General features: G+C 37.5%; 1 protein-coding gene across 1 annotated transcript in view; it reads right to left on the bottom strand.

Moving 5' to 3' along the window:
• Positions 1-15,858, bottom strand: part of hpcal4 (hippocalcin like 4) — a 33,833-nt gene extending 17,975 nt beyond the window's left edge. Inside the window, exon 1 of the mRNA XM_073821934.1 lies at positions 15,746-15,858. The gene's annotated coding sequence lies outside the window, so the exon portion shown is untranslated. The remainder of the gene's footprint in view (positions 1-15,745) is intronic.
• Between the last annotated feature and the right edge of the window lie 8,547 nt (positions 15,859-24,405).

The raw sequence follows: 24,405 nt of genomic DNA, 5'->3' as shown, positions 1-24,405 counted from the left end.
GAACAGGAGAACGGCTGAATGGATTTCAAAACGGTAAAACTCAACTTATTAACTCGGGGGGAGTTGGAGAATGAGCCTATTTACAAAAAAAGTGGAGTGTTCCTTTAAAGCAGGGGTCCCCAAACTTTTTTCTGAGAGGGCCACATAATTTTCATTTCTTTAATGGGGGGCCCGGTCGGTTTATAAAAGAAAATTCCATAGGCCGGACTGACTACTATTATTATTATTATTTTATTATGATTTTACCTGTATTTTTTATACCTTTTAATGCTAGAATAGTTTATTATTTTGTTATGCACCAGACAGACTAATGATATTTTTTTTTTCAAAAGATATACAGGTGCATCTCAAAGTAGAATGTCATGGAAAAGTTCATTTATTTCAGTAATTCAACTCAAATTGTGAGACTTGTGTATTAAATTAATTTAATGCACACAGACTGAAGTAGTTTAAGTCTTTGGTTCTTTTAATTTTGATGATTTGGCTCACATTTAACAAAAACCCACCAATTTGCTATCTCAACAAATTAGAATATGGTGACATTCCAATCAGCTAATCAACTCAAAACACCTGCAAAGGTTTCAGTCAAGCTGTCAAAATGGTTTCTCAGTTTGGTTCATTAGGCTACACAATCATGGGGAAGACTGCTGATCTGACAGTTGTCCAGAAGACAATCATTGACACCCTTCACAAGAAGGTTAAGCCACAAACATTCATTGCCAAAGAAGCTGGCTGTTCACAGAGTGCTGTATCCAAGCATGTTAACAGAAAGTTGAGTGGAAGGAAAAAATGTAGAAGAAAAACACCAACGGAGAGAACCGCAGCCTTGAGAGGCTTGTCAAGCAAAATCGATTCAAGAATTCGGGTGAACTTCACAAGGAATGGACTGAGGCTGGGGTCAAGGCATCAAGAGCCACGACACACAGACATATCAAGGAATTTGGCTACAGTTGTCATGTTCCTCTTGTTAAGCCACTCCTGAACCACAGACAACATCAGAGGCGTCTTACCTGGGCTAAGGAGAAGAATAAATGGACTGTTGCCCAGTGGTCCAAAGTCCTCTTTTCAGATGAAAGCAAGTTTTGTATTTTATTTGGAAATCAAAAACACTGAAGTCCAGTGTTACGTTTCCACAGTCTGTGATAATTTGGGGTGCAATGTCATCTGCTGGTGTTGGTCCACTGTGTTTTTTGAATCACACGTCAAATTCCTCAAATGCTATTGAGTCATTTTGTCATCACTCTGTATTTTCTAGCTGCCTTTTGCATCACCTGTTCGATTGCGATGACACATTACGTTGAATGTACCATTCTGTTGGTGAATTTAACAAACAATTAACTAATAATGTTAATAACTAAGGGAAATTTTAGTTTGAAAGCCAACCTTTATTATCAAATACCGACATGATATAAGTAAAACATATTTAAAATTACATTTTCAAAATATGTCTCTGGCATTGTTCATAGGGCCAGTCCAAATGTGGGGGCGGGCCGCATCCGGCCCCCAGGCCTTAGTTTGGGGACCCCTGCTTTAAAGCCACAATGGAACCCGAAAACTTGCTGATTGATAGGGGATCAAATACTTATTTCACTTATTAAAATGCAAATCAATTTGTAACTTTTTTGAAATGCGCTTTTCTGGATTTTTTTCTATTCTGTCTCTCACTGTTCAAATAAACCTACCATTAAAATTATGAACTGATGATTTCTTTGTCAGTGGGCAAACATACAAAAAGCAGGGGAACAAATCATTTTTTTCCTCGCATTTTTTTCCCCTTCAGCCGTGATTTATTCATGATACAGCACGGCCTCAAGTACCTTATTGCTTTTATAAAACGGTTACCACACAATAAAAATATTAAAATCAAAAATATATATTAATTTATATTAGTGGTGGGCCGTTATCGGCGTTAACGTGCTGCGTTAACGTGAGACTCTTATCGGGCGATAAAAAAAATATCGCCGTTAATCTATTCTCAAAGTTGGGTTGGGAGCTGGGTCTAAACTACGCAAGATACTATGACTTTCACCTTGATATTTTAGCGCAGATGACGTATACCTAGTCGAATTGCACTGTAGGGGGCGAGAACGAGTCTTCAACTTCTGTGAAATTACCACATCAAGTGAGACGTGCTGACATTGATGCAGTTATGAAGCCGCTTCAGGGCAGGTGCGTTGCTAGACCCTTTTTACTGGGGCACGTGAGTTATAATTTACTTTGATAATCCCGAAATAAAGACATTAAACTATATGCAACAACTGAATTGACGCTTCTAAAAGCAACGCAGTTTAATCGAAGACTATGTACGCAGAAATCCATGCCCGTGCGTGTCTGTGTATTTAACGGCAACACGCACGTCGTGCAGCCTTTTGCGCACAAGTACTTGGTTACACAACTTTGTATAGGTAATTATGTTGTAAATGCAATTGTCAAGCAGTTTGTGATGCATTTTGGAAACAGGAGATGAGAGCCTGATCTAATGCGCCACCTGGCCCGTTCTCGAAGACTTACTTTTAGTCATTATTTGGGTAGCACACATATTCTGAATGCCTTCAGCAGAATTCAAATTAGCCATTTTAATCTAGATTAATCTAGATTAATTCCAAGATTTAATCTAGATTACAGTTTTTTTCAGTCGCTAACAAGCGCTTACCCATACTTCAGATACTTTTTCTAAACTCTTAACACAGACTCACACCTACAAAACACAATTGGCCAAATGGATAATTTTCTTCTCAAAAATACATTTTGTTAAATATATACTAACTCTTCATTTCAAAATAGAACATATCTTTCTCTGCACAAACTAACTTTACCAAAACACTGGAAATCTGACTCAAAATGAAATTATTCTGTCAAAGAATAACACTTGTTTTCACTTCACAAGGTACACGCAGTCAATCAAAGTACACCAGGTTTCAAAATACTGGCTATTGTTGACATTACAAAAACTGCATAGACTTTTTATGTTTCAGTTTTACAGGTATTTGCATGCAAAACATGCAATCCACCATTTTGACACTAAATTTCTTGGTTGGGAACTGTCTGTACACATGTACAGTAATGTTCACATTCAAAAGCATTCCAGTAAAAAGCAAATAAGTTTCTTTTTCTGTTTATTACAGGAGCTACAGTAGAAACATGGTATGATAGAACAGAAAAAGTTTTACTGTATTGCTTACAGTGAACAAAATATCCATGAAACACACAAGAGCATTCTGAACAAAAAATAAATAAATAAAAATAACAACAGCAAAAAGCCTAGATTAAAAAAAAAAGGGGGGGGGGGGGGGGTCTAAAAAAAGGGCACAAAATTACTGTATCTAATCTCTGCGATCTTGAAATGAATTGAATTGAGAATGAATTGTAAATTCCAATTCACTTCCTGGAATGGAATTGGATTTGGAATTGGAATGTCAGGAAACAGAATTGAAATCAAATTCCAAATAAATTCCACTTGAGTTGCTAGTTTATAATACATTAAATATTGTAAATCACATAAACAGCAAACATATAAAAGAAATACAAAGTACTGTATGTTTAGTTGGTTAAGCATGATCATTTCACATGCCAAATTTTAGGAAATTATGATAATTCGATGCAATAAAAAGTGAATGAAATACATGAATGAACATGACTCATTTTTTTGTGAGTTGAGACATATATTATGTGGTAATCATATATTGAATGTATAGTACATACAGAAACTTATCACCACTGTCATTCATTTTATTTACTTGCATTTGATCAACACTATTTCATACATTACTTGGTATTTGTAAAGCATCATAAATAAAGTTAAAATGTATGTCTCTAAATGCAATCACACATACTGTAGATGCTCAGAAACAGCAATAAATATAATTCATTGGAATTTCTCTGAATTGAATTCCACTTCCTGTAATTCCAATTCAATTCCAACTCTGTTTCCTGTAATTGTTGTTGAATTCCAATTCCAATTCCATTCCAATTGCATTTCCTTCTTTGAATTGGAATTGTTGAGTTAATTCCTGAATTGACTCCAACCCTGTTTCCAAAACATCACTCCTCAAAGTCCTCATTTTACTGTATAAGTGTAAATGTAATAGAAAAAAATAACCACTGCCTCTGAGTGTAAGCCAGACTGGAATCAGCAGTGGTTGGCCCAATTTACCCAACATAAATCAGCTGTGTGTCAGTTATTCAATTGTTTGTTTATTATCAGCTGAGATATATTTTTGATATTGATATTGTTTTTGAACTGAAATCATTGCAGAAGCAGAGGTTTTTATACTGTATCTAAGGTTTGGAATATTGTTTTTGCTATTGTGGGATGTTGTGTGTTAACATTCGTAAATACTACAAAAACAATCCATAATTTTGTTGGGAGGTATAGCTTGTCTGTTAAGAAAATATAACCATTGTGGAAATGTGTTCACTGACTGCATATTGGGTGAAAACGACATGAAATGTGTAAATGGTATGGCCACAAAAGACCGATGCTGTGCTAATTGTGTTTAGAGTTTTGAAAATGTGACAACTGTTTGGACAAACGCTTGTTAGCGACTGAAAAAAACTGTAATCTAGATAAAAAAAAAAAATCTATGCCCACCCCTAATTTATATATATTAAGTTGTACGTTTTCATAAAGTAAAATCATTAACTGCCTTCCGCTGTAAAAAGTAGTCCCTAACTGCTGTGCAGCTGTGTTTACGTTGCTAAGGGTGGTTGCTAAGGGGGTTCAATGATACACAAAACCATCATGAATACGACACAGCTGCTGACCAATCAGAATTGAGGAATGGAACTAACCGTTTTATAATAACACATAAAGGTGAAACAGGACACACACACACACACACATATGCACCTGTCCAGCACACAAACACACATCCGATTGAGCGTCACTGACCTGAATAGAGAGGGTGCTTTAAGTACCCTGTAAGGACGCTAGCCTTTTCACAACAATGTTCCGGCCCTTTTATGGCGGACAAAAGTGCCATGTTACAAGTGTGCTTTATCAAAACCCTGGGATGATACCACTGGTGAATAATTGGTTGTCCTGGTAACAGACCAGGAAGCTTTCACAACCCCTGTGTCACAAAATTCAGCAAATAACAACTGGTTAGAAGCTATGCCATGGATGGATGTTCTCTTTGGCTCTTTTTGATGAAATCTGAGAGCTTTCTGACCCTGCTTAGATGTTCAAGGCCCAAAAAGGTAACAAGGACATCGTTAAAATAGTCCGTGTGACAGCAGTGGTTCAGCCGTAATATTATGAAGCAACAAGAATACTTTTTGTGTGCAAAAACAATAAAAACAACAATGCGGTACTTGCATTGCTGTCTATGGAGGGTCAGAAAGCTCTCGGATTTCATCAAAAACATCTTAATTTGTGTTTCAAACATGAATGAAGGGCTTATGGGTTTCAAACAAATTGAGGGTGAGTAATTAATGACAGAATTTTCATTTTTTGCTGGAAAGCTGGAAAATGCCAAATCATGATCAGCAGTTGCAGCGAATGTTATGACCATTCTCTAAGTCTACGAAAGTTTTATAGACGTTTACGTCACTCCTGAAGCTTTTTATGCCACCTTCTCATGCCTGCAGTTCAATTACAGGTGAGTCATAAAATTCTCCACTGACTCATGTGGCATAACAACCAATAGTGGGCATAAATAATGCAGTTGTTTGGAGATATGTGCGCTAAAGGTCAGCCATGCTTATCTGGAGTCAAAGGGGCACATCCAAAACTGTCAGTCATCATCATCATCATCTGCCAAAGCAGCTTTTGTGAGCAAAAGAACCAGCATAAAGGAGATTCTTCAATTATACATGAACAGATCAGTGGGGAAAAACACATAGTCCCTTTATTTTCCCCTGTATCTGTCAGTAACAACAAACCTCTTTGTCCCTAACTGTACTTTCTTCTCAGAGCCACTAATGTACAACACTCACACACACAGGGCATGGTGGCAGATGGTTCAAGCCAGTAATTTAAGGTATTGCAGTAGGCAAGGGGCGGCTGGGTCCCATGTGAGGAATGGGGCAAAGACAAACAAATCACTTAGCAACTGCAGGACCGTAGCTATGCTCTCTAGCTGTCTTTCATTGTAAGGACAAAAACAGTTGGAACATTCTTTAAAATATCATGCTTTATGTTCTACAGAAAAAAAGAAAGTCATACAGCTTTGGGATGACAAAGGGTAAATATTGAATTTTCAGTTTTGGGTGAAAGACTGCTTTTTCAAAAACAACAACTCAACATTGTCTCAAACTGTGCTCAAATTTGCCAAAATATCAAACTTTGCAATCAAGTTCTAATATAACCTTAAGCATGTCTCATTAACAAATCTATAAATATCCACAGTAATTTTATTTTAGCTCTTCACCGTGCCAAAAAAAGTCTTTTACATTAAAGACTTTCAAGAAAAACATCTCAGACTAAGTTGCTACTAAAATGAAACATAGCTGAGAATCCCGTCTCCAGAGCTGAAAGAGCAACCCCTAAGCAATAACATTTTTTTTTTCTCTGGGATAAACAACTAGTCATGTTTACCGGCTCTAAACGAGTCCCAGAGCATCGTGTTAAATTAGACCCTCTGGTGTTTCTATAGTGATGTTTCCCCGCTCCAGTGCTGAAGAAACATATTCTCCTCTCTCAGGAGAAGAGGGCAACCCAATGAAGGTCACCACACCTGCTCTCTACCACTCAAAATAGTGTATGTACTAAGTACTGTCATTTGTATCTGCTAATGCAACACTGTTGCGGCTGACGGCTGGAAATACAAAGAAGCATAATGCTGTGTTTTGAGGAAGCAAAAAGCACTATAGTTCCACTCCACAGATTACAGTGAAACTGCCTAATGCTTCCTCAAAAACCAAGTGTATTATGTTCTGATTTAGAGATAATTTTGTGCAATGAGTTAAAAAAGGGGTTAATAGTAATAGCATTAAGTGTGATTGCTAAGGCAAGCAGGGTGAGTGAGTTGTACCCCTAATACAAATGCTATGGAAGTAAAAGGCTACCGTCAAATAAGTAAATAATGACAGATTTTTTATTTTTGGGTTAGTTCACCATTACTTAATTACTCACCCTCTTGTCGTTCCAACCCCCCTAAGACCTTTGTTCATCTTCAGAATGCAAATTACACTTTTTTTTTTAGTCTCATCATTTAGTCTTATCACCGGTTTCACAGACAAGGCTTAAACCTAGTCTTAGACTAAAATGCTAGTCTGAGCTGTTTCAGCTAAAAGAAACGTGCACTGTCTGATCTAAAAATATATCCGTGGCTTTGTTTTGTCTCAAGATGCACACAAGTAATGTTTTTTTCGAAGCACGTTTATAAAAAAATTACTTAAATGTTCTAAATAAACTATGGCCTAATCCTGGTTTAGTCTAAGCCCTGTCTGTGAAACCGGGCCTTAGTCTATTAAATTAGTCTTAGTCCTGTGTCAAATGTACTTTTTAGTTATCATATTTAGTGAACCTTGGACTGTTTTTGTTTAGTCAAGTTTTAGTCGACTAAGTGTCTAAGCATTTTAGTCAGTGAAAACATATTTTCGTCATGCTTGTTGTCATTTGTGAAATGTATTTTTATATTTCAGGAATTTCAGGATTGCACTTTCACCATTAAGCATAAATCAATCAGTTGGCCATATTGGCGGCACTGAACGTAAACAATGTCACTGAACCGAACGGAACTTGCAAATTTAGCTGATTATTGCTACTGAAAATGGTCTGACCGGGAAAAATATTTGGAGTACTATAGACTGCCAAAACATATAACAAATCAAGCAGAAGAGTGCAAAAAACTGTCTGAGGAACAAAAGGCGTTTGTGGTTGGCTAAACTGAACCAGGATTTCCAGGGCAAGAATCTTGAAAGCATTCATGTTTGTTCTTATCATTTTAAATATTAGGTTAAAAATATTTAATTAATACTGCTCGTACATATCTTTACCACATTTAAACTTTGTTTTGTCAAAATATTGCGCCCCTTCCTGCTTACTAAGGCCTTCTCTATATGATTTAGGAGTTTCCACATGTTTTTTCCTATGGTTTAGACAGCATACATTAGCAGAACAATGTATTCAGTAGTATATTAACCGTGCAGTCAATGCTGTTGTTTACATCTGAGTATCTCCAATATGGCCGTGCATCCAGGTAACTGACCAAATCGTGACATAAGTGCAAACCCTCTGTTAAAAATACAGCGTTTGAGTAAGTGCATTTATTAAACAACCACAATCGCAATCAATATAGTCCAGGTTTCACGACAGAACAGAGACTGGCTGAATAACACTTTCATTTACGCCGAGAATCTCACACGGAGATCGCTAAACTTCAGCTTACTTGTTTGTCTGTGTTTTTAGATCATTGTCAGCGCTTCCGTAATGAAGAGCATGCACGTGCACTTGGTTGCCAGATTGCAAAAATTAAGCAAAACGCCAGGCAGAAAATGTATCCTTTTAACAGTGAAGCTCGGATTTGGGGATTTGAACTCTTGAGGTCTGGCAACCGCACATATGAAAGCTTGCATAATCCACCTTATTTTCCCCATAAGAGCAGACGTAGCCATTTGTAATTTTAATGTGTCTGGCTTCCGGTCTCATCCGCATCCAGCTATTTTTAGCTGTACAAAACAGCTCGTTTTGTTGCTTGATATTGCAAATTGGCATGTCCTACCATATTATTTTAATGTATTATCTTAATTATGAACAAAATGGTTTGTAGTGAAAACAGTTTTACCATTTACTGCACTTTGTTATTCCTCTCGTTATTTCCCTACGGTGGCTTATGAAGAATAAAAAGAGATTTTGTTATAGTTTTTATTTTTTCAAATACACTTTAGTCTCGTCTTTTATCGTCAACGAAATGCATGTTGATATAACCACAGTTTATTGACCACATTGTCGTCTCTGAACATCTCGTTTTAGTCATGGGAAAAAAGCTTGTCAACGAACATTTTTCGTCATTAGTTTTTGTTAATAAAATTAACACTAATAGACAGCAACGCAACATCCACATTCAGGGCCTAGAAAGGTAGTAAGGAAATTGTTCACGTGAACGTGTTGTGAACGTGTGTCGAAGACTGACACGGAAGAGAAGAAATTGTTAAATAAAGTCATTATTTTTGTTTTCTTTGCACACAAAAAGTATTCCTGTAGCTTCGTAACATTATGACTGAACCACAGATGTCACTTATCACTATTTTAATGATGTCCTTACTACCTTTCTGAGCCTTGAATGTTTCAGTTGCCTTGCTGTCTATGCAGGGTCAGAAAGCTCTCGGATTTCATCAAAAATATCTTAATTTGTGCTCTGAAAATGAATGAAGATCTTACAGGTTTGGAACAACATGAGCGTGGGTAGTTTAAAACTGAATTTTCATTTTTAAAACATTTATACAAAAGATAGCTGTCAGATGATAATCTCACCAGCTAAACAAAATATTATAAAATCCTTACCATGTTTGTGGTTTGGCAAACAAAGTTAAAGGTTCTGCCACTGCTAGAGGACAAAACAGCAACATTGTAAACAGTACATTTCAATAAGCTCATGCCATCCATTTCTGTGATGCAGAACAAAATATTGTACCATTAACCGGCTGTTCCAGATGCTGGAATAATACAACTTGGGCAAAATCGGTATTTAGTATGCAGAACGGCGTGTCACACAGGTGCACAGTCTTTCTGTGTTCATTTTATTGTGCTGCATTTGATTTAAGTGGCTTGGGAGGCTGTATTTGAACTCTGCCCTCTCAAGGATGGTACTTGGGGGAGAAATAAATGGGATTATGAAATGTGGTGACCAGTCTGGGCAGTCAGTGTAATGCACTGCAATGGCTGGTAAATAAAGTTTGCTTGCATCAAATATGGTTCCTGTGAAAAAACTGTGCAAGTCAATTATAAACATCAAAAATTTAAATATCCTTTCTGGGGAGGTGCAAATGTTACATATATGCTCATTTTCTATTGTCAGTTCAATGTAACATCAATTTGTGCTCAAATCAATAGGCTGGAAACTGACAAGCGGATCCTAAAGGATGTGATGCGCCATACTATCTATAGATTGGAAGCACAGTGGGCGTCATTCTGTGCCAACACTATGTTTGCCATGAAACAGTCAGTCCTACTTCTCAAAATCAGCCTTATCATGGTTTGAATTTCATATCCTGCCTGATCTATATGCTGTAACATGTTGGGTAAGCGCATTGAACAATTTGGTTCTAACACCCCGGGGCGTCATCCGATAACTCCAGCTGCTAAATGTATCTGACAGCATCCCCCCGTTATGACACTGTATTTGCCTCTCATTCAAATTCAGAACAGGAAGCAGAGCAAAGAACAACAGCAACAACAACCCCAGCAAAAAAAGATTAACAGAAAGGAAACAAGCCAGAGCGCTTCTGTTTGACATGACGAACATGTGCAATATTAACAGGATCCTATCGGAGAGGGGAACAAAACGTAACGGTCCCCATTCGTTCTTCCATGCAGGCATTCCTTTGTTTTTCCATATCGAGCCACCCGGAGGCCATTAGATCGGTCCCGCCAAAAAGCTGACAACTGTGTGTGGCTTTCAGAGCTCAGCCATTTTAAATCTGCCATCCATCTCCATGAAAACCAGAGCATGTGACGTGGGTAATCAGTCAGTCGGTCATGCGTGTGAGTGTAGTGCGATACTGCCCAACGCTCTTGTTGGGGACAAAATCAAGGGGACGGCTGGACGTGTGTGTGCTGACCCTATGACCTGTCCATTGTCTAGTACTGCTACATTTTAGTTCACCTAAAAAAATCATTAACCATATAAAGCCTACTTTATTTCAATGAGCTGAAAACATGCCTTCTATCGTATAATTGATAGTTCATGCTTTTTTAGCAAGTGAAAGGCCTTTTAGTGTCTTTTTGCTGTGAAATCTTAACTGATTTTAAAAGTAAAAGTACTAATAAATTCATTGTTAGTAACCCTGGACCACAAAACTAGTCTTAAGTAGCACGGGTGTATTTGTAGCAATAGCCAAAAATACATTGTATGGGTCAAAATGATCGATTTTTCTTTTATGCAAAATATCCTTAGAATATTAAGTAAAGATCATGCTCCAAGATATTTTGTTAACTTCCCACCATAAATATATATCAAAACTTAATTTTTGATTAGTAATATGCATTGATAAAAACTTAATTTGGACAACTTTAAAGGCACTGTTCTTAATATTTTGATTCATAGCTGTATTTCAGACAAATATTGTCATATCATAAATAACCATACATCAACAGAAAGCTTATTCATTCGGTTTTCAGATAATGTGTGTGTAAATTCCAATTAAAAAAAATTGACCCTTGTGACTGGTTTTGTTGTCCAGGGTCACATATTTCAAGACCAATACTTACTAGACTGAAGCAAGGTTTACTTGATTATCTATACATCATTTTTAGACAATTCCTGAAAAAGTGAGCATCAAAAATGATATATGAGGTTTTTGAAAAACATTCACTCTTAAAGGGAAAGTTCACTTAAAAATGAAAATTACCCCATGATCTATTCACCCTCAGGCCATTCTAGGTGTCATTTTTTTTCTTTAAGATGGATGCAATCTGAGATACATTAATAGATAGCGGAAGCTAGAGATAATGGATAATAAAGTTTTAAATATGGATATTTTTATACAAGCACATAGATTCACTTTAGAAGGCCTTAATTAATCCACCGGAGCCGTGTGGAGGAATTTTTACGATGGATGGATACACTTTATTGGACTTCAAAATCTCAACAGCCATTCACTGCTATTATAAAGCTTGGAGGAGCCAGGATTTTTTAAAAATATAACACCAACTGTATTGTTCTGAAAGATGAAAGTCATATACACCTAGGATGGCTTGAGGATGAGTAAATCATAGGCTAATTTTCATTCTTGTGTGAATTATCCTTTTAATTAAAGATTTTTTATTGGAATCTATATGCACAAAAGGTTCTTTATAAAGGATTTTAAAATGTTATTTCCACGTAGAAACAAATATTTTAAGAACTGATGACTGAAATTATGTTTGGGGAACTGAAAATGATTCTCCATAGTCATTTTGGAACCTTTATTTTTAAGTCATTTTTTTTACATCTCACACTCAAGATTATATATATATTATTATGTATTATATATATTTTCCATCATTCTTGTTTGAATATGAGCTCCATATTCTCCTATCATACTATATGGACCATAAATTCCTAAAGTATCATATATGATATATGAACAAAAATATTTTTTATATTTGTCAAAAAATTTAATAAAATGTTTTATAAAAAAAATTATATATAAATATTAGTGGTGGGCCGTTATCGGCGTTAACGTGCTGCGTTAACGTGAGACTCTTATCGGGCGATAAAAAAAATATCGCCGTTAATCTATTCTCAAAGTTGGGTTGGGAGCTGGGTCTAAACTACGCAAGATACTATGACTTTCACCTTGATATTTTAGCGCGGATGACGTATACCTAGTCGAATTGCACTGTAGGGGGCGAGAACGAGTCTTCAACTTCTGTGAAATGACCACATCAAATGAAACGTGCAAAAATGGATGCAGTTATGAAGCCGCTTCAGGGCAGGTGCGTTGCTAGACCCTTTTTAATGGGGCACGTGCCCCAGTGAAAATCTGCTGTGCCCCAGTAAAATCTCAAGTTTGAGTTATAATTTACTTTGATAATCCCGAAATAAAGACATTAAACTATATGCAACAACTGAATTGACGCTTCTAAAAGCAACGCAGTTTAATCGAAGACTATGCACGCAGATAGGCTATCCATGCAGAAAGGTAGTAAGGACATTGGTAAAATACCGTAATTTTATGAAGCTACGAAAATACTTTTTGTGCGCAAAGAAACAAAAAAGATGACAAAAATGATTTGCGTAGCTTCATAAAATTACAGTTGAACCACTGATGTCACATTGACTATTTTAATGGTGTCCTTACTACCTTTCTGGGTCTTCTGTGGTAGTTGCGTTGCTGTGTATGCAGGGTCAGAAAGCTGTTTAAATATCTTAATTGGTGTTCCGAAGATGAACAAAGGGTTGAAACAACAATTAATGACACAATTTTCATTTTTGGGTGAACTATCACTTTAAAGGACAAAGCTGCTGTCATACTCCATCACAACTTTTCAGACATTTCCAACTAAATCCAGAATTTTACAATCACCCTGCACTCCAGAAACTGAAGTGTGTCATGGTCAGAAGAAGTAATGAGGCCGTAGCCCTCCACTCTTCTTACCACTGAAACCATCCCACATCTCTCTGCCCTCTGTCGTGTTTCATCTAAGCATACATAATCACTTTTGCATCCATTCATTATTTCAGCTTAATGAGCGGTGGCCGTGAGACATACTGAGCTCATTGAAGCTTCATGGCCACTCGCAGGCCCATCCAAACAGACGTGGTGCCAACACACCAATGCTCTCACAACTAGCTGCTGATCATTTCAGTGACAGTTCAGTGGTGAGCACTTGGTGACCAGCAAACAAAGCGCTCAAGGAGCAGTCAATTATTTATTTACTGTGTGCAGATTGTTGACAAATGTACAAATTCACAAGAAAAGAAATGGAACAGACATGTATATTTTAAAATCATGTAAGCTGTTTATCTAGACAGCTTCTTTGGTGCCTAAGTCCTAAAAATTCTCTAAAAGCCTATTATGACTAAAACTGCTTCATGAGCTTATGATGCCCAGAAATGCTGCATCGACCTATGATGCCTAAACAATTCTGCATGCATGTATGATTTATTCCAAAAATGTGATCCTGGACCACAAAACCAGTCTTAATTAGCACGGGTATATTTGAAGCAATAGTCAACAATACATTGTATAGATCACAATTTTTCTTTTATGGCAAAAATCATTAGGATATTAATTAAAGATCATGTTCAATTAAGATATTTTGTAAATTTCCTACTGTAAATATATCACTTAATTTTTGATTAGAAATATTCATGGCTAAGAAGTTCATTTGAACAACTTTAAAGGCGATTTTCTCGTATATATATATTTTTTTTTCCTCAAATATTGTCCTATCCTAATAAACCATACATGAATGGAAAGCTTATTTATTAAGCTTTCAGAAAATGTTTAAATCTCAGTTTATGGTCACATTTGCCTAAAATATGCTGTACACATCTATGATACCCCCAGCAAACTGCACAAGTGTATAATGCCAAAAAATGCACACATTTATGATGCCCATGCATCCATGGACAAAAATGAGCCATGAAATATGCCTAAAATATGCTGAATGCACCTAAGACCACCTAAAATGCTTCAATGGCCTATGATACTTAAACAATTATGCATGCATTTTATGATGCCAAAAAAATGTGGCATGTGCCTATGATGGGCAAAAATGCTGCATGGATCCATGATGCCCAAAGATGATCCCTAAAACTGTGAAATATGCCTAAAATATGCTGTACGCACCTATGATGCCCACAGCAAGCTACACAAGTGTGTAATGCAAAAAAATGCACGCATTTATGATGCCCATGCATCCATGGACAAAAATGAGCGATGAAATATGCATAAAATATGCTGTATGCACCTATGACCACCTAAAATGTTTCAATGGCCAAAAAAATGTGGCATGTGCCTATGATGGGCAAAAACGCTGCATGCATCCATGATGCCCAAAGATGATCCCTAAAACTGTGAAATATGCTTGAAATACAGCATTAATGCCAATAAATGCTGCCAAAGGAAAAATACTGCACACATATATGATGCCTGCAAATGCTACAAGCACATATGGTGTCAAAAAATGATCTATGCAACTATGAATGATGGCCGAAAATGCTGTATGCATCAATGATGCCCAAAAATAAGCTATGAAATATTTCTAAAATTCAATGTATGAGCATGTGATGCCTAAAAATCATCCCTAGAGCAATGAAATATGTCTAAAATATGCTTTACGCATGTATGATGCCCACAGCAAGCTGCACAAGTCTATAATGCCAAAAAATGCTGCCCAATGAAAACGTCCAAAATGTTGCAAGCACCTATAATGCCCCAAAATGCTGCATAAGTCCATAATTCCCAAAAATGCTCTATGTACCTAAGAATGATTCCCAAAAATGCTGCAGTCCCCTATGATGCCCAAAATGCTAGAGGCACTTCTGAGGCAGCTGACTAGGTTTTGAGACACAGCCATGTTGTCCCACTCATACATGCGTTGCGCAGACACAACACTGACTCACATCCACGCATCCATGAACTTTTCTGGCACCGTGCTCTTCATAAACAAACCTTAACGCCTCAAGCTTGTGTCAACAGCACAAGCTAATAATTGCAACAGACCATGTCGTCAGTACATAAACCACAAGCTAACTTAACACTCATTTGAATATAAGACCAAATGAACTATTGTGAATTTATTATTGGGTTTATTAAAAATGCGGTGCTCAAATGTATATTCCGTTTTGTTTAATCTTGCTTTATTTACATCTACATAAATACACGATGTGTCAATGCATGAGTAAGATTAAACAAAATGGCAATGCTGTTAAGTAAAAGTTGTAGTGGCACATTATTGAAAAACATTTGTCTGTTATATAGCAAACAAAAAAGTAAAATTTTAGTAACGTGTTTTAGTATGCGGAACCATTTATATGTTCCTGAAATATAAAATCTGTATGTTGTATTCAGCGAACATTGAAGGAGCAATGCGCACGTTATTGACATGAAATAACAGACAGGTAGATAACAAGGCTATTTCAATACTCACCCAAATATCGTGAGAGAAATATCCGGTTTTTTATTTATCGTTCAAAGTGACTTGTACTCTCGCGGTTGGAGGAGTAAACTGTACTTCAACAGAGAAACGCCACCTATTTGTTTCTTCTCTATGATGAGGAGGATGAATGGAGCGGTTTCGTTTCCCTTGCCAACACATTTGCATAAGGACCGCCTAATCCGCCCTCTGATTGGACAATTGCAAAGATTAGAGGGACTGTTAAAAATGATTCGATTTTAACTGGATAGTCTCAACTGTCAGTCAAAAAACAGCTCGTTGCCGCATACCTTCCAAACTAGCGCTTGTTGCACCTTCATGCGGGTAACGCTGCGTGCCAACAGAGGAAATGTGCGTGTTTATCTTTACTCGAAACAGGAGCTTTAATCGTTTGCATTACATGTGTACATGTTGTACATGTGAAAGGAATGTGAAATACAGGTAAAATAAATCGTTAGATCTTCTATCTATCTATCTATCTATCTATCTATCTATCTATCTATCTATCTATCTATCTATCTATCTATCTATCTATCTATCTATCTATCTATCTATCTACTAAGCAGTGGGGATACGAAAAATAAGGGCAAAAGTATTTTTTTGTTTGTGACACATTAAACCACATAAACGATGTTTGTGCTGGAGATAGAATTTTAGATCTGGACTGGAGACTATTGTTACAGTTTATCTCAATTGCTCTGGCTTAATTTTGAAACCATTTTAACATTTTCTAGATTATAATCACGTTTGTATTGAATGTCTGCAAAATATAGTAACTTGTCTCGCCACAATAACCTTTTAGATACAGATTGAAAAAGTAGGTTAAAGTTTACTGGATAAGGTCAAGTAGTACACAGACTTTTAGCAATGTGTTACATGTAAACGGAAAATTACAATTGGATATTTGCATGTCCAAGTCAACATTTGCCAATTTAGCAGACATCATAAACATTTCATGACATCAGGCTATATTTATGGAACATGTATGTATAGTCAAACCAAAATTTAATCAGACACTTTTAACATTTCTCACATTATCACATTGTATTCGATAGAAAAGGTATGTAACAAAACAAAGTGTCAAATCAAATTTTTGTTCCCAATTTTTTATTAATTTTACTGGTAGTCCACTGTATGAAGAATATTTGGGTTTATGTCAGTTTACTTTATTTTTCTATCATCACTTACATAAATAAACTATAGTGTCCTGCACCCACTAGTACAAAAATTTCAAAACTTAAATCTGGTGTCTGAATAATTTTTGGTATATCTGACTGATTTTGATATGTAACTGAATAGTTTTGCATTTGATGGCTCACAAATTTGTGAAGAGTAGTCACTCTTCAGTTTTAATCAAAAAGTAATGTGTGCTTATTGTATGAATTGTAGACCATTGTACTTATTCTTGTGCACATATGTGCCAAAAACATGCAATTTGCTAAAAGGAGAAGTTTCACTTCCAGAATGAAAATTTCTTGATAATTTATTTACCCCCATGTCATCCAAGATGTTCATGTCTTTCTTTCTTCAGTTGCAGAGAAATTAAACTTTTTGAGGAAAGCATTCTAGGATTTTTCTCCATATAGTGGACTTCAGTGGTGGCCAGCGGGCTAAAGGTCCAAATTGCACTTTTAATGTAGCTTTGAAGGGCTCTACATGATCCCAGCCAAGGAATAAGGGTCTTATCTAGCAAAACAATTGCTCATTTTCTTTAAAAAAAAAATTACATTTCTATACTTTTTAACCACAAATGCTCATCTTGCACTAGCTCTGCAATGCGCATGTGCATGTGCATGTGCGTCTTCATGCATTACATAATCACACTGGAAAGGTCATGCGTGGTTAGTGCTTCATCTGTGTACTTCGGTTCAAAAAGGAAGGGTACTCCTCCAACTTCAAAATTGTCCAACATTGTTGTTTTAAATTTTTTTGTAAAGGGCGTTTGACTTTCTTTATGGGGCAGCCGTGGCCTAATGGTTAGAGAGTTGGACTTGTAACCCAAAGGTTGCAGGTTCGAATCTCAGGTCCGGCAGGGATTGTAGGTGGGGGGAGTGAGTGTACAGCGCTCTCTTCACCCTCAATACCACGACTGAGGTGAGTCCCTTGAGCAAGGCACCGAACCCCCAACTGCTCCCCGGGCGCCGCAGCAATGGCTGCCCACTGCTCCGGGTGTGTGTTCACGGTGTGTGTGTGTGTTCACTACTGTGTGTGTGCACTTGGATGGGTTAAATGCAGAGCACAAATTCCTAGTATGGGTCACCATACTTGGCCTCCCTTCACCTCCTTTCCTTTCCTTCCTTTCCTTTGCACGTTCACTTTGTAAACACTGGATCGATGTGTGATTTGTGAAGATGAGCATTTGTGGTTAAAAGGTAATAGTATAAAAGAATACAAATTAGTATTTTTCTTAGAAAATATGCCTCGGCTGGGAATGTGTAAAACCCTTTGAAGCTGCAATTTGGAGCTTTAACCCGTTGGCCGCCTTTGAGGTCTATTATATGAAGAAAAATCCAGGAATGTTTTCTTCAAAAACCTTAATTTCTTTTCATTTCTAAGGAAAGAAAGACATGAACATCTTGGATGACATGGGGGTGTGTAAATTATCAGGAAATGTTCATTCTGGAAGTGAGCTTCTTTACATGAATAAGAAATTAAATTTTGGTGTGAATGAGAAACTAATTGTTCAGAGAGCTGAACCTCATTCAAGAACTGAGCCAAAGCAATTGAGAAAAACTAGTACAGTACCAGGCGACCTAACCTTGAGTTGTTTTACACCCAATACCCATTGCTCAATTCTAATTACAATATTGACACCTGAACAATTGCTTGATTGGCAGGTAGTTTTCTTCTGAGACACAACATTCTATTTTTGTCCTTACTTATTCCTTTACTTCCTTTTGTATGTTTTCATCCCGTCCTTCCTTTGCATCATTATTTGCCTTTGGATCTCCTTGGCTATTTAGCATCACGTCAGGAAGGGTGTAATTGTTTGCTGGACTCACCTTCACGCATATTTTGGGTCACACTAAAAGAACATCAGCAGACATGTCATGCACGTCCCTCCCGGTGTCCTCCCACTCCAGACTCTCTTCCACAGATGAGGAAATAGGGCGTCCAGCACTTTACTGGCAGGTGTCAGTATGAAACAGCGTTCTCAGAGGAAAACAGCAGGTATCTGGTTTACAGTCTCATGCGGTTTCCCAGAGATGGGCAGCATTTGGTTAACAGTTGGTTCTCACTGTGGGCTGCTGTCACAGTCAATTGAAAGTGCATTGTTTTGCCCTGCCATCCACCCCACTGCTGAACACATGCTACTCCAGAAGTTGATCAGAATTAGGAGACCACATATGATACCCAGCAGGGGCGCCGCTAAGGGGGGGTAAGTAAGGACAATTCTAAGGGCCCACGCCTTTTAGGGGGCCCCAGAGATCTGCTTTTGTGTGGTAGGGGGGGCCCAACCTCATATTTAGTCATAGGGCCCAAAATTGCGAGCGGCGCCCCTGATACCCAGTGATGTCCAGTCCTTCTTTTGTGGATTTAGAAGCTTTTCAAGGTTGAAACACTGATGTCACACCACTTTAACGATGTCCTTACTACCTTTCTGGGCCTCAAATATTTCAGTTGTGTTGCTGTCTATGCAGGGTCAGAAAGCTCTCAGATTTCATCAAAATGCCTTAATTTGTGTTCTGAAGATGAACAAAGGTCTTACAGGTTTGGAACGACATGAGGGTGAGTAATTAATGACAGAATTTTCATTTTTGGGAGAACTATCCCTTTAAGTGTCTAAAAACATTTTCATAATGCGTCATCAATCGGCCATCCAGGTAACTGCAATTATGTTTTTTCACAAAGGTAAGCCACACAGACAAGTGTGTAATGCTAGCCAACTAAATATCTGTTTAAATATTGTTTTAGGCTACTTTTGTAAATAATGTAGACCTTCTAAATCCATGCCAGCAGTTAATTTGATGCCGGTTCCAGTTTGTAATGTTTATATAATCCTTGAGTGATGGTAAACAGATTTGGCTTGCTGCTCAAGAGGGCTCGAGATTGAGACTTGACTCGAGCACTAAAGTCCCAAACTACTTAATAAATGAAATTAGTAATGAGCGGACAGAAATAAGGCATGAGATGAGATTGTGGAGGGATGCCAAGAAGAACTGCGATGGTACTGAGGTAAGTGTCTGTTTATATGCTTGTCTAACATTTAATATAATATACGTTTATACCAATAATGGCCAATAAATATGGATTTGAAAAGTAAACGTCACCATTGGGATACTCAAAATGCTCTTGAGGGTCTCAAACTTGACCTTTAGGATCCATGACCTGGTCAACTGGTTGATGAAAAACCTTTAACATCCATAGAACTTTTCCATTGGACAAAAGGTTCTTTATAGTGGGAAAAAGATCTTTAGATGATTAAAATGTTCTTAATACATTATGAAAACATGGTTCTTTTAAAAACTATTTAGTGAAAAATGGTTTTCTATTGCATCGCTGAGAAACCCTGTTTTTGGAAACCCTCTTTTTGTAGTTTGGAGTCCGTCCCAGTGTCCCCAGTGCTGCTATTCATGGAAATGCTGTAAATACTGTAATGTAAACATCTGATAATACATCATTCCCAAACCTATAGCACATTGCCACCTCAGCTTTGTTTTTCCACACACAGGCCCATTTAATCTTCATCCATTATTTGGCATGATGGAAAAAAAAACAGTTTAACAGTTTAAACGACCTTTCCGCTTGTCTCAAAGGGCGCCCTCCCCACCCTCTCTCCCTCCATCGCTCTGCCAACAGCCCACTATTGTAGGGAAAACAAATTAATTAGAGTCTGTAGAGCTGGAATCTTTGTAGCCAGCTAATCAACAGAGGTAATAATTAAGCAAAAAAGGGACAGCGCGTACATTTAGAGAGTGGTGACGTGGCTGGATCAATAGAAGAGGTATTGTGGAGCTACACAGTATCCAACAGGCTAGCGTGGCGCTGTCGCAGAATTACCTGACCTCAATTCCCCTTCCCCACACATCCTGACCTTTAAAGCAGAGAGACATTTTATCTCCTTTTTTTATATCAGAGGCCTTTTAATCAAATTAGGGCAAATGTCTGCCTCTGACCCTCTTTGCTGAGGTCAAGATTTGCCATTTTGTTTATCCTGTGACATAAAGGTTAGCACAGAAGATGAGTCTGCATGATGACGGTTAAAGAGGTTCATGCTGGATCCTTTACTAAAACTGGGAAAGAAATCTTCTATGATAAACATATATAAGTATAAACTAGGTTTTTACATTCTTAGAAAAGTATGTAAGTGATATTGTTTATCACACCCCCTCCTCAGATGCGACACTCTTACGGGTTGCCAGATTGACAACATCCAACAGGTACAAGCGCAACTGACAATAGAGGGTTTGCACTTACATCACCATTTGGTCAGTAACCCAGATGTGTGGCCATATTGGCGATACTTGGATGTAAACAACAGCATGGATTTCACGGTTAATGTACTACTGAATATATTGTTCTGCTAATTTATGCTGTCTTCACCATGCAAAAACGTGTGGAAGGTGCTAAATCATATAGAGAAGGACTTGGTAAGCAGGAAAGGGCACAATATTTTGACAACCTAAAGTTAATAGGTGAACAGTAAAAAGTTTTCACCAGATTCAACTTAAAAACATAAGTTCAGCAGCTGCCTTAAAATTTTAAGTTAAATCAGCTTAAAACTACAAGTCATTTTAACTTATTACAATAAAAATTAGTTGATTTGACTTGTGAGTTGAAATGACTTAAGTTGATTTAACTTAACATTTTAAGGCAGCTGCTAAACATAAGTTTTTAAGTTGAAACTGGTGAAAACTTTTGATGTTAATGATCTGTCTATCACGGTCTGCATGTCTTCGCCACTTCCTGTGAATTTTTATTTCTGCGACTAATTAACTAATAAAATTTTGGTCGACCCAAGTCTTTGCTTGTCGACTAACAATTAGTCGAGTATTAGGGGGCAGCCCTATAAAAATGTTACACTAAAGATTTAACTTTCTTTATAATCCATGCGCATAAGAAAATGAGATGCCTCTGGATAAATGTGTTTAGAAATAATACACTGGACTGAATCACCAAACGTGGTCTTGAGTTGTGGACCAGAACACCACGTTCCATCTCCTGATGCTTCGTGCAGACACATCCTCCTTGTCTCTGGCTGGAGAGATATATGAAGTTCACTGTGTGAGGTGGACGGCTGCAACCTGTAAGTTGTCTGTCTGATAATAATGTGTGTTACCAGGGGCATATATGCCAAAACCCATGACCTGATTCACACTGATGAACAAGCTCTGAGAGTCCGTGCTGACATTCAGACTTAACACAGAGTTAAAGTCTTTTAGTCATCTCAAGCATCTCTCAAGGTATCTAAGAAAAGACCTGACGTCTGAGTCACTGGGGTTAATGGCCTGAAGTCTTGCTGAGGCCCTTCCGTTGTTAACAAGAAAAATCTCAATGACTCACAAAGTATCAATCCATTTCTGCCAACGGAAAACAACAGAGAAACCTGAGGTAAAAGGTGTGTAGTCCAAACAGTCTGCTCTTCTGTTAACATTTGCGTCAGCATGATCCAAGGACACAAAGGCAGTTCTTCTCAGCCTGTCATGTAGACAGACAGTCTCCGGCAGTGACATTGATGTTTGATGTTTTGGTGGCCATTGGCTCATCTGTTGCCTGTCCAGTGCACATCTGCCATCAGCAATCTGACCCTGACACAAACCATATCTCAAATGTTTGACTCTAAAGAACAGCCTCTGAACACACACATCCATTAAGGGTGATTTCACATTACGTTTTGTGAGTCGGTCTGGATCAGAGCATCTGCTAAAAGCTTTAAACGTAAATGTTTACCAGTTTTACTAAACTGAGAGTTTATTTGTGAACAGAAATGTCAGTCAGATACTGCACATCTAATAAAATGCAAATTGAAAGAAATGGGAGATGTAGGAATATATGAAAAGCAATTTAGTAGAAATCACTTATAATGCAATGTTCAATTATTATAGAAATGATCAGATATCTTCTGTTTATTGTTCAAAGTTTAGGTAAGGTTATTATCTATGCCATAAGTTCTATAAATAGGTGGTGCTTTTAAATTTAAAGGAAAGAAACCTGTTAGTCGACGAGAAAAGGCTGGGTCAACCAAAAGTCACACAGTCCATGATGGACAGATCGTTAACGACTGCCTGTGTGGTAATATAGCTTAGTTAGTAGATAGGGCAGGACATCCAAATGCTCACCTATTATTCATCAATCTTAAATATGGCTTATCATCTGAAATACGTAAGTAGCAGCAACTTTACATGGCAGCTCAATCTAATGTTACCCTAGAAAAATGTGTGCTATTCAAGTGTCTGTGTGGAGTGTGGAAACTGAATAGCGCGATTACTACATGTCAGATGGAGGCACCGGTGCGGTCACTTGCTCTTAAAATACTCCATCATTTTTGGTTATACAGACAAGAGTAAAACATCTTTTGAATTTTAACACCAACAGAGGCCGCTCCCAGATAGTGGATTGACATGAGCGCCTTACCTTAGACCAGCCTTCACCGAGCTGAAACAGTCTGACTCCAACCGCCATTGTGTGACTCAGGTGCTGACAAGAATGTCTCAGATTGAGCGATTGAGGTGTTCTGTTGTTGGATGTAATAATGAACACAGTAGTCATCATTTACTGAAGATGCAGAGGAAAACGTTACTTTCGTTTTTAAAAGGATGTTTGTGAATGGCCTTTTTTAATAATGTGCTTGTTGGCAAGTTTCGCCACTAAATGCGGCTATATGAGGCTAAAGTAAACATTACGTCTCATAATCCTAGAGAGGGGCGGGGCGAGCAGAGCTCGGTGGCATTTAAAGGGGCCATGTCTTAAAATGAGTTGAGTTTTTGCAGAGCTAATTTTGACAAGGTAAAAGGCTGTTTTTTTACACTACTATTGAGGATTTTTAACCAAAGTATATTATAGACTTTTCATTAAGACCCTAAAGAATCATATGAACTTGTGGAAAATGGGCATCCGATGCCCCTTTTAAAGAGAACCCCGGGTATTAAGACTTCTATGGCTTAATATACCAAATGTTGTCTCTTACTGAAATATGTAGAAGAAAACCCATGAAAGACTTGTGTTATTTAAAAATATTTTGGACTATTGGGGCGCCATTATTTCGATGATGTGAAATGGTTGCACTATGTGAGCTATTGGCGCTACCTGTTGCTATTTTTATGGTTTTACACAAAGAAAATACTGATACGATGCCACATTGTGTGGCTTCTGGTTGTAATTTTCAGTTGAAAGGCAACAAGAGAAGCGATGTAAGTATTCACTGCTTTCCTAGTGATAAGAAGAGGAAAAAAGAAAAGTAATATGCCTGTGGATGATTAAAACTTCCTAAAGACCCACGTCTTTGTTCTCTCCACTTTAGCTCTGATGCCTTTGAGGCTTTTAGTAGACCACAGCTTCTGAAAGAGCTTACAAATGAACAAGGAACGCTAGATGCCATCCTGGCATGATATAAACATGTGACACTTGTTATGCTTGCCCTGAAAAAAAATTTCAGTGCAGATTTTGCTTGAACAGTGTTCCAACCAATCACCGTCAGGGGGTTGGTGTTGTGG

Source organism: Garra rufa, chromosome 17 (genome assembly GCF_049309525.1).
Source record: "Garra rufa chromosome 17, GarRuf1.0, whole genome shotgun sequence".
In the NCBI taxonomy this organism is placed as follows: Eukaryota; Metazoa; Chordata; class Actinopteri; order Cypriniformes; family Cyprinidae; genus Garra; species Garra rufa.
Note: the sequence above shows the minus strand (reverse complement) of the source record. Positions and strands in the feature narration are given on the sequence as shown.